Genomic DNA, 11,026 nt, shown 5'->3' on the forward strand with positions numbered 1-11,026 from the left:
CTGATATCACTCCCCTTCCTGTACCTCAGCGTCACACTGATATCACTCCCCTTCCTGTACCTCAGCCCAGTGTCACACTGATATCACTCGCCTTCCTGTACCTCAGCATCACACTGATATCACTCGCCTTCCTGTACCTCAGCCCAGCGTCACACTGATATCACTCCCCTTCCTGTACCTCAGCCCAGCGTCACACTGATATCACTCCCCTTCCTGTACCTCAGCCCAGCGTCACACTAATATCACTCCCCTTCCTGTACCTCAGCCCAGTGTCACACTAATATCACTCCCCTTCCTGTACCTCAGCCCAGCGTCACACTGATATCACTCCCCTTCCTGTACCTCAGCCTAGTGTCACACTGATATCACTCCCCTTCCTGTACCTCAGCCCAGCGTCACACTAATATCACTCCCCTTCCTGTACCTCAGCCCAGTGTCACACTGATATCACTCCCCTTCCTGTACCTCAGCCCAGTGTCACACTAATATCACTCCCCTTCCTGTACCTCAGCCCAGTGTCACACTAATATCACTCCCCTTCCTGTACCTATCACTCCCCTTCCTGTACCTCACACACACACACACACACACACACACACACACACACACACACACACACACACACACACACACACACACACACACACACACACTCCTCTCAGGGTGGTTAAGAAGACATGAAAGAGCCTGAGACATTAGGAGGAACTGAGGAGCAGCCAGCACAACACCTCCTTCTCCTCCCACCCCTCCTTGAACAGACTCTCCTTGTGACATAACCTCCTTACGCTACACACAATACAGTCTCATTAGCTGGCGCTGCTTCAAGCTCTACAGTAATCAGCTATGACACTAAAGCACACACTATTCAATCTCCTCAAGCAGCCCTGAATCAAACACAATGCTAGCTCATCATCCACCACAGACTGTGAAGCGGTATACTTCGATGTATGACTAAATGGAGAGAGCACGTGAATGTGGTGGCGGGCGTGAAACTAATCAATCTATCACTGCGTGTTTATTCGCCCACATGCTGCTCAACATGATTGTTTCTGTCTGTCACCCACCACAACATTATAATTAGGTGTACATATCACTGCACAGGACAAGAGGCACCATCTCACCAATCAGTGAGTGTGTGTGCATGTCTGGCCTGTGCCTGTATGTGTGTTATCTGTGTACTGTATATCTCTCTAATTGTCTGAGTGTAAGTGCCTTCTAGCCCACTTCATTCCACTCCATCCACTTCCATTGGCACAGCCCATACAGAGGGGGATGGAGGATGGAGAGGATCCAGTGTGGGTCCAGTGTCCGCGGTGTCGTCTCCTCCAGGTTGAGGAGCCATGATGCAGGCCGAGACTTGTGCGTGTCCTCTCCTCTCCGTGGGAGATTTACACCCCTCTCTCCCGCAGCTTTTCATTTGTCTAATTCCCTGTGTGGTTGGCTGGGAGGTTTAGGCTGCTGCTAGGCAGAGCACGTACTGTCCATCCGCCCTGCGCGGCCTGCCTACCAGCGTCCTTGGGTCCCCAGAGCAATGCAAGGAGGACTCTCTCTCTTACTTCAATGCCCCTTCCCTCTCTCTCACTCTCTCTATTTGAATGCCGTCCAACTGCTCCCTCTGTCACATCCACTGCAATTTATAGGAATTTTAACAGCCCAGGTTCACTGATTGTAAACCATTTCATTGCTGAGGAAAGTTGAAAAGGAGTGGTTTTATAAGGTTTATGTGTCCGTGTTGTTTTGGTAAGATGATTGTGTAGTCACCTCCTGGCCGGAAGACAAGGACAGGAATTTAGCCTGTGAGTGGTTCAATCACACCAGCCTCCGCAGGGCCCAGGGAGGAGTTTAAATGGTCGTCATGCTGCTTCCTCTCATTGGACGAGCACCAAGAAAGGAGATTTCCCGGCACGGGTTCCCACTACCAGGTCAGCTGGGAGCTGATCGGGATTGGACGACAGCCATGCCAGCTGTTTGTCCTGCTGCCCTCTAATTGGGCCAAGTTCTGTCCTGCGTGTCCTCTCAATGTCTGTGTTGGACCAATTAAACCCAAATGATTGTAATGTACAACTATGATTGGCTCTGTGTGAGTTTTGTCTCTGCTCAAAATGCCAGGGTAATAGAAAACCCTGAATGTGACTCTGCAGACAAAGGCTGTATGCAGAAAATTCCACTAAATCAACAATGCTTTTCTATCTACTCCTTTGCAGCGTAATCTGCATTTCAATTAAGTTGAAATTGGCTTCTTAAATATAATCAACTCAACTTATTTGTGAAGTAAAGTGAGACATACTGTACATTTCTGTGAACTGCTATCTTCACTCTAATGTGTAGCTAGCTGTTTACAATCAAATGACTCCAACTTTGGGCACAATTTCTGTTGCAAACAGGAGGAGTATTTTTAATAGTCCTAAACAGACAGTCTATTTCAGCCAATTGTTTATCGGCCTCCCTGGTGCCAGGGGATAGAACAAATTACGGAGGGAAATAAAGCTTTTGAATCATTTACAGAAGTTTTGTCTTCCTCTTTGAGAATGACAGCCAATTAGGCGTTCTCGCTCACTGAGCTCAGCGTTTGAACAGGGAAAAACACCAAAGCAAGTGGTAACTTCCATCACTCACAGCCTTCAAGGCCAGACTGTTTCAAACAGTAAATACACCCCACTGTCTACACCAGTCGTTCCTATGGGAACACTACACTGCACTCATGCTCTCATATCGGTAAGTAAGCAGTGTTGTGTTCACAGGTTGTTTCAAGTACATGTAAAGATGTCCTGCCCTCAGCCGACAGCCACTGATTAAACAATAATTATTACAGAAACATTGAAGTCTCTCAAGACCCCCCAAAGCTCTACTTCCCAAGCCCTCTGTTTAGTTCAAAGTCATTTAATAATTAGATTTGATTGTGGTGTTGAGGACTCTGATCTGGATTTTAGATCTGCAAAGACTCGCTAAGTGCTTACTGTGTTTTTGATAACGTTTCAAATGAAACATTTTAATGATGGAACATACACTGAGCTGAGTATACCAAATATTAGGAACATCTTCCTAATATTGAGCTGCACTCAGAACAGCCTCAATCCGTTGAGGCATGGACTCTACAAGGTGTTGAAAGCGGTCCACAGGGATGCTAGCCATGTTGACTCTAATGTTTCCCACAGTTGTGTCAAGTTGGCTGGATGTCCTTTGGGTGGTGGACCATTCTTGATACACACGGGAAATGGTTGACCGTGAAAACCCAGCAGCGTTGCAGCTCTTGCCACACTCAAACCAGTGTGCCTGGTACCTACTACCATGCCCCATTCAAAGGCACGTAAAACTTGTGTCTTGCCCCTTCACCCTCTGAACGGCACACATACACAATTCATGTCTCAATTGTCTCGAGGCTTAAAAAAATCCTTATTTGACCTGTCTCCTCCTCTTCATCTACACTGACTTAAGTGGATTTAACGAGTGACAACAATAAGGGATCGATGTGTTGTCGTACATTTCCCTGCAATTATATTTCTGAGACCTCACCCCAATGTCAGCAGCACACTCAGTCCCCCAATCAAGCCCCTAACTGTTTCAATTGGATAGGTGTCATGAACTGGCTGAGAACCTGCATTACATCTAGGAAAATAAATGATCCTTACACCTGCATAACCTCTAGGAACAAAAATTATCTATAAACCTGCATTACCTCTAGCTACTGAAATTATCTTTAAAACCTGCATTAACTCTAGCTACTGAAATGATCCCTAAACCTGCATTAACTCTAGCTACTGAAATGATCCCTAAACCTGCATTACCTCTAGCTACTGAAATAATCCCTAAACCTGCATTAACTCTAGCTACTGAAATGATCCCTAAACCTGCATTAACTCCAGCTACTGAAATGATCCCTAAACCTGCATTAACTCTAGCTACTGAAATGATCCCTAAGCCTGCATTAACTCTACCTACTGAAATTATCTTTAAACCTGCATTACCTCTAGCTACTGAAATGATCCCTAAACCTGCATTACCTCTAGCTACTGAAATGGTCTTTAAACCTGCATTACCTCTAGCTACTGAAATTATCCCTAAACCTGCATTACCTCTAGGAACAGAAATGACCCTTAAACCTGCATTACCTCTACAAACATATAATCCTTACACCTACATTACCTTTAGGTACAGAAACTATGCTAAAACTCATTGCCTCTAGCTACTGAAATTATCACTAAACCTGCATTACCTATAGCTATCGAAATGATTCATAAACCTGCATTACCTATAGGAACATAAATCATGGCTACTGCCTTAAAGCTGCAATATGTAACCTTTTGGGTGACCAAATTCACAAAGAGATATGATTTATAGATCTGTCATTCTCATTGAAAGCCGGTCTAAATAGTGATATATAAGTTCTATGCACTCTATTTCTATTTCCCATTCTTAAGATTAGTTTAGTTTTACTTAACATTTTGTACCTAAGTTTCAAACAGTTGAATATACAATATTTTTGTTTTAATTCAAATATATTTCCCAGCAGTTTAGAATGGTACAATGATTCTCTATACTATCCATTGCTTGTTTTGTTACATAAACTGAAATTAGGCAAACTATTAGAATTTTAGCAACCAGGAAATGTCAGAGTGATTTCTGCCCCTTTTCAACCTCATATTTGTCACGTCTACTCCTGCTCCTCCCCTCCGGCGTCCGCCGGTTTACTAACCACCACTCCTGGGAACCATCATCACGCGCACCTGCGCTTCATTAGGCACACCTGGACTCCATTACTTCCCCTTTATCTGGCACTCCCTTAGGTTCTTTCCCCAGGCAGTACTGTTTTGTTCATGTCAAGACGCTACTCCTACGTTGGATCGTTCCATGTTTCTTGTTATATTAAACTGACCACCTGCTTCCTGACTCCCAGCACCCACGTTACAATATTCACTATCTCCAGCACCAAACCAGCATCTACATTTCTACATGCGTGTTTCTATTGTCTGTGGATAAAAAGATAAGGTCACAAAAAAATGCTTCTCTGTGACATCACAGGGTACGATTAAACTTTTTTTTTTTAAATGCTACGAGTTTCTATCCAGAGGGAGGGTACTGTATGTTCTTGCTCCTCACGTCACCACAAATCTCATATTGTTTGAAAATCACTTTTTTTATGATGTTATCGAATAGAACTTTAAATATTTTTCTACAAAATGCTCCGTTTTCACATATGTAGACACTGGTATTGTGCTGGAGATAATGAAAGTACATTGAAAGGTGAGCTCTGCTCATATACCTGGTAAGATTGGCATCTCTTAAAGAGGCATTTTGAAAAAGCAGCCTTTATCTTTTGATGTAAAAACGTCTCCAGAAATGTAACTCTACTACTCATCAAAGTACGTGTTTTAAAAACACATTAGATCTTTAGCAAATCAAAGAACCATACAAATTAGAACAAAGTATTTATATAATATTAAATAGAATTGAGAAAATATTGCCATTATTATATAAATTGACATTTTTACATGGAAACATGATGCTGACCTTCTAGGCAGAGTTGCAAAGAAAAAGCCATATCTCAGACTGGCCAATAAAAAGAAAAGATTAAGATGGGAAAAAGAACAGACACTGGACAGAGGAACTCTGCCTAGAAGGCCAGCATCCCGGAGTCGCCTCTTCACTGTTGACGTTGAGACTGGTGTTTTGCGGGGTACTATTTAATGAAGCTGCCAGTTGAGGACTTGTGAGGCGTCTGTTTTTCAACCTAGACACTCTAATGTACTTGTCCTCTTGCTCAGTTGTGCACCGGGGCCTCCCACTCCTCTTTCTATTCTGGTTAGAGCCAGTTTGCTCTGTTCTGTGAAGGGAGTAGTACACAGCGTTGTACGAGATCTTGAGTTTCTTGGCAATTTCTCATTTCTCAGAACCTTCATTTGTCAGAACAAGAATAGACTGATGAGTTTCAGAAGTAAGGTCTTTGTTTCTGGCCATTTGAGCCTGTAATCGAGCCTGTAATCGAGCCTGTAATCGAACCCACAAATGCTGATGCTGCAGATACTCAATTAGTCTATAGGCCAGTTTTATTGCTTCTTTAATCAGAACAACAGTTTTCAGCAGTGCTAACATAATTGCAAAAGGGTTTTATAATGTATTCAATTAGCCTTTTAAAATGATAAACTTGGATTAGCTAACACAACGTGCCATTGGAACACAGGAGTGATGGTTGCTGATAATGGGCCTCTGTACGCCTGTGTAGATATTCTATAAAAAAATAATCTGTTTCCAGCTCCAATAGTCATTTACAACATTAACAATGTCTACACTGTAGTTCTGGTCAATTTGATGTTATTTTAATGGACAAAACATTTGCTTTTCTTTCAAAAACAAAGACATTTCTAAGTGACCCCAAACTTTTGAACGGTAGTGTACATTTTGAGATTTCAAATGGACATCACATCTTACTGTGAAGAGATCATGATTAGTTCTAAATAGGTGTTTGGTGATTGGTAGACTAAATTCCTTGTACTTCTCTTTAACTACCATTTCCTGAAAGTCCGACTCTTCCCACACGCTAAGTAATTCATCTCAGCTTTAGACGCACCCGCATTCACTAAATGTTGCGTGATTATAGTGAGATATATTCCCCAGACATGTATAGAGGGAATTGTTCATATGTTGTCAAATATAGATTTTAGATAACATTTTCTTTGGAAATATGCACCAAAAATGCTGTTTACCCATATGGTTTAGTAATTTACAGATAGAAAGATTAAAAAAAAGTATATATCCACAATCTGCTCAAAGTCCAGTCCTGGAAATATGAGCAGATCTTATTAGATATTGCCTCAGTTTGCATATTTTAATACAATAGTTCAGAAACTTTGTAATACAAAAAAATGTATATATTGGTGTTTTATTTAAATTGTAGAAGTTCATTGTGATATGAATAAGGGAAAACATTACCCTATTAGAGTGTGGTGCCTTGCCTTAACTGTAATATTGTATAGTGCATCTCACGTGTTTTGTTTGATTTACTGATGTAGGTCTATGTATGCTGCAATTCAGCTTTCAGCTGCAAATGTGTCCAATTTAAAATAAACCTTAAATATATATGTATTATGCTGTCATTTTCAATTATATTTCAGTGCTGTGCAATTTTCTCTAAACAGTATAATTACGGTCCATTTTATCTGCTGAAATATACATGTATTCTCTGCTCAGCCCACAAGTAGAATTCAAAGATCACTATGCATAAATATCAACGGTTACACAGACGCACATTTACCAAGATCACCATGCATAAATATCAACTGTTACACAGACGCACATTTACCAAGATCACCATGCATAAATATCAACTGTTACACAGACGCACATTTACCAAGATCACCATGCATAAATATCAACTGTTACACAGACGTACATTTACCAAGATCACCATGCATAAATATCAACTGTTACACAGACGCACATTTACCAAGATCACCATGCATAAATATCCACTGTTACACAGACGCACATTTACCAAGATCACCATGCATAAATATCAACTGTTACACAGACGCACATTTACCAAGATCACCATGCATAAATATCCACTGTTACACAGACGCACATTTACCAAGATCACCATGCATAAATATCAACTGTTACACAGACGTACATTTACCAAGATCACCATGCATAAATATCAACTGTTACACAGACGCACATTTACCAAGATCACCATGCATAAATATCAACTGTTACACAGACGTACATTTACCAAGATCACCATGCATAAATATCAACTGTTACACAGACGTACATTTACCAAGATCACCATGCATAAATATCAACTGTTACACAGACGCACATTTACCAAGATCACCATGCATAAATATCAACTGTTACACAGACGCACATTTGCAAAGTGCATGCATGGTGTCAGTCATCTTGTGATGCACCATACCTCATAACAACGGCGTACATACAGAGGCAGCGCCAAGGTCGAGCAGGTGCCCGTCTGCATCACTGGCTGTCAGGCTGTACTTAACAAACACATGCAGAGAGCCATGCGAGTGCATGTGTCTCATTAAAGCATAGTGCATATTTAATGTAGGGCCCGTGCTGAGACTGTGTGTGAGAAGATGTGCACATATGAGTGAGATATCCAAACTCCTCCAGTGTAGAGAGACTTCCTATCAGTCGGAAGATGCGGCCAGAAGAGTTAATAAATTCTTTATGTCTGCAGAGCTAGGCTACATTAGGGAAATGTGTGGCGCCATATTTTTTTTTTCTCTGTAGGGTTGATTAATATTTAATGTAAACACTTACAACAAATTGTCCCCCAAGGCCAATTATGAGCCATTGGAGGCGGGGAAACAGTTCCACTGATAGAGAGATGATTGTATCTCCTGAGAGTAAGTCTGGGACACACACATCCTCAGGTCCTTATGCCTTATGGTTGGGTGCTCACCTGCCTACTGTCTCCTGCCCTCTGACTCCAATGAGCGTCAGCGCTAGACGGGCACCACTGTAACGGACCATGTTGGAGTGGGTGAAACAGACGGCTAAAGAAGTCTCTCCGCAGGTGGTTTCATATGATACGTAAACCAGGGTTTTCCTAAGTACTGGGGGGCATACCATAGCAAAACATTTTTCCAAAGGAAAATAGGACAGGTCCAGGTAGTAGGTCCACATTTCAGTCTGTTAGTCTGTTTCCAAACGCTTTGTCACTACTGAACAGGACCGAGTAATCCGTCACACACACACACACACACACACACACACACACACACACACACACACACACACACACACACACACACACACACACACACACAGAGAGAGAGAGAGCACAAAGACAGAGATGAAGTCTTGTGTTACACTGAGATACCACTGGCTGTGCTCTGCACATCCTTTCCTGTCACTGACAGCACCACCTGCTCCTCTCAGTAGGGTCTCATTGTCACCGCCACCGTTTGAAAGGAGCATGGCCTCAGGACAGGTAACATCGGATCCATTTCTGGGAAAAGGTCAGCTCAAGTCTCAACGCAGCACGTAGACATGGCAGTTAACATGGCACACTTCTGTAGTAGACAACATAGTCGTTCTGGAGAGCAGGATGTTCTCTCAGTGCTACTGTGTACTAGAAATGAACTACAGCAGACCTTTTCATTTCATGGTTTGCACACAGTCAGAATACTGTATACATCTGCAGCTGTTGATCTATATGGTTAATACAGTCATATCATTCTCAGAACATTCTTGGGGGTTCAAAAGACATTTGATCAATCCTGCCCAAAAATGAGTGATGGTCAGGATACTCTCAGGGGGCATATCTACTCAGCAAAATTATGCATATAACATTCTACACTTGGGGGTCAGGCATGCCAGAGAATATTATTTCAACTGTTGGTCCATCCCAAGCTTTACTCTTGACCATTAATGTGTTACCCGGTGATTGTGAGAACAAAACAAAGGGTTTGGAAACTGTTACACACTAAAACTGGCATCCTTGGGAAGTCCCAACTATGACATCAACCAATTTAAGTTGAAATGTAAAATGGTTTTAAGGTTAGCGTTAGGTAGGGGTTATCGTTAAGTTTAGGGTAAGGGTTGGTGTTAAGGGTCGTCCCAAGGATTACCGAATATCACTAACACAGAACCCAGAACCCTAGCTTGCACTTGCTAGCTAATTTGTCCTATTTAGCTAGCTTGCCGTTGCTAGCTAATTTGTCCTGGGATATAAACATTGAGTTGTTATTTTACCTGAAATGCACAGGGTCATCTACTCCGAAAATTAATCCACACATAAAACGGTCAACCGAATCGTTTCTAGTCATCTCTCCTCCTTCTAGGCTTTTTCTTCTCTTGACTTTATATTGCGATTGGCAACTTTCATAAATTAAGTGCATTACCGCCACTGACCTCGTTCATTTTTCAGTCACCCATGTGGGTATAACCAATGACGAGATGACACCTGCTTCTATAAACCAATGAGGAGATGGGAGAGGCAGGACTTGCCGCTTGATCTGCGATCTTTTTAGACCTTGGCAACGCAGACTCTCGTTGGCTGCATGAGCAGTGAGGGTGCAATAATTTAATAATTTAGATTTCTAAATGTATTTTACAACGCTCGCGCACGCTACGCGAGCGGTGTAGTCAGCCTGTAACCCTGTTTTTAGGCAAAGGCACTCTGAAGCGCTGTCCATGGTGCTGAAATAGGCCCATAGACTTCAACATCAAATCAAGTCTTTTATGAGCTACATTATCGGTTTGTGTAGACATCTTTTTAAAATGGCAACCTTTTAAAATATTTAACTGTTGCATTAAGCATGTTAACATGTTCTAGAACTTATTTTGTCTGACAGCTGAAGCCGCAATAACAAATTATTCACATCTCTTGGACTTTCAAATGTTTTCTGGGTCAGATAATTTACCTTCCTTCTCTTCAATTTACAACTGTCACTTCAGAGCTCATCGTTTCAGGGAAGGGTCTGTGCTTAGTGCTTCTCTGGTCCAACGTAGCCGCAAATACATAACTCCAGGACATAGGCCTATAGATAAGTCCATTCACCACGGAACATAGGTTAGCGTTTGAAGGGGCATTAGAAAAGCACTAATTACAATCATCTTACTAACACTGAACCTGACACGTGTGTCCACACATTCGCAAATCACACTTGGATTATGCACAAGCTCGCTGGATGGAGCGTGATGTACAGTGCCGGCATAATATAGACTTCTGTTGCTCAGAGAAGCCCCAGAGCCTTTCTGTCGCTTCCTCTCTCAACTTTCTCCCTGTCCTGCCCCTCTGAATCCATGCTGCTGTATTCCAGGCCAGACGGCCGCAGATGTGAGATTTGACTAGCCTACACCTTTTCCTTACGACTGGGGGAAAATAATACAGAGGAATCATCTAAAATCATATTTGGAGTCATTGTGTGGCACGTTCGCACTAAGACGTTTGTGTATTTCACACTCATTCCACTAAACGTGTTTTTCTTCACACTTGCTCAAGTATTGATTTTAAGCACATTGGCATATGTCTAATAGGCACAGGCAAGTCCTCGAATAT

This window comes from Salmo trutta, chromosome 32 (assembly GCF_901001165.1).
Source record: "Salmo trutta chromosome 32, fSalTru1.1, whole genome shotgun sequence".
Classification (NCBI taxonomy): Eukaryota; Metazoa; Chordata; class Actinopteri; order Salmoniformes; family Salmonidae; genus Salmo; species Salmo trutta.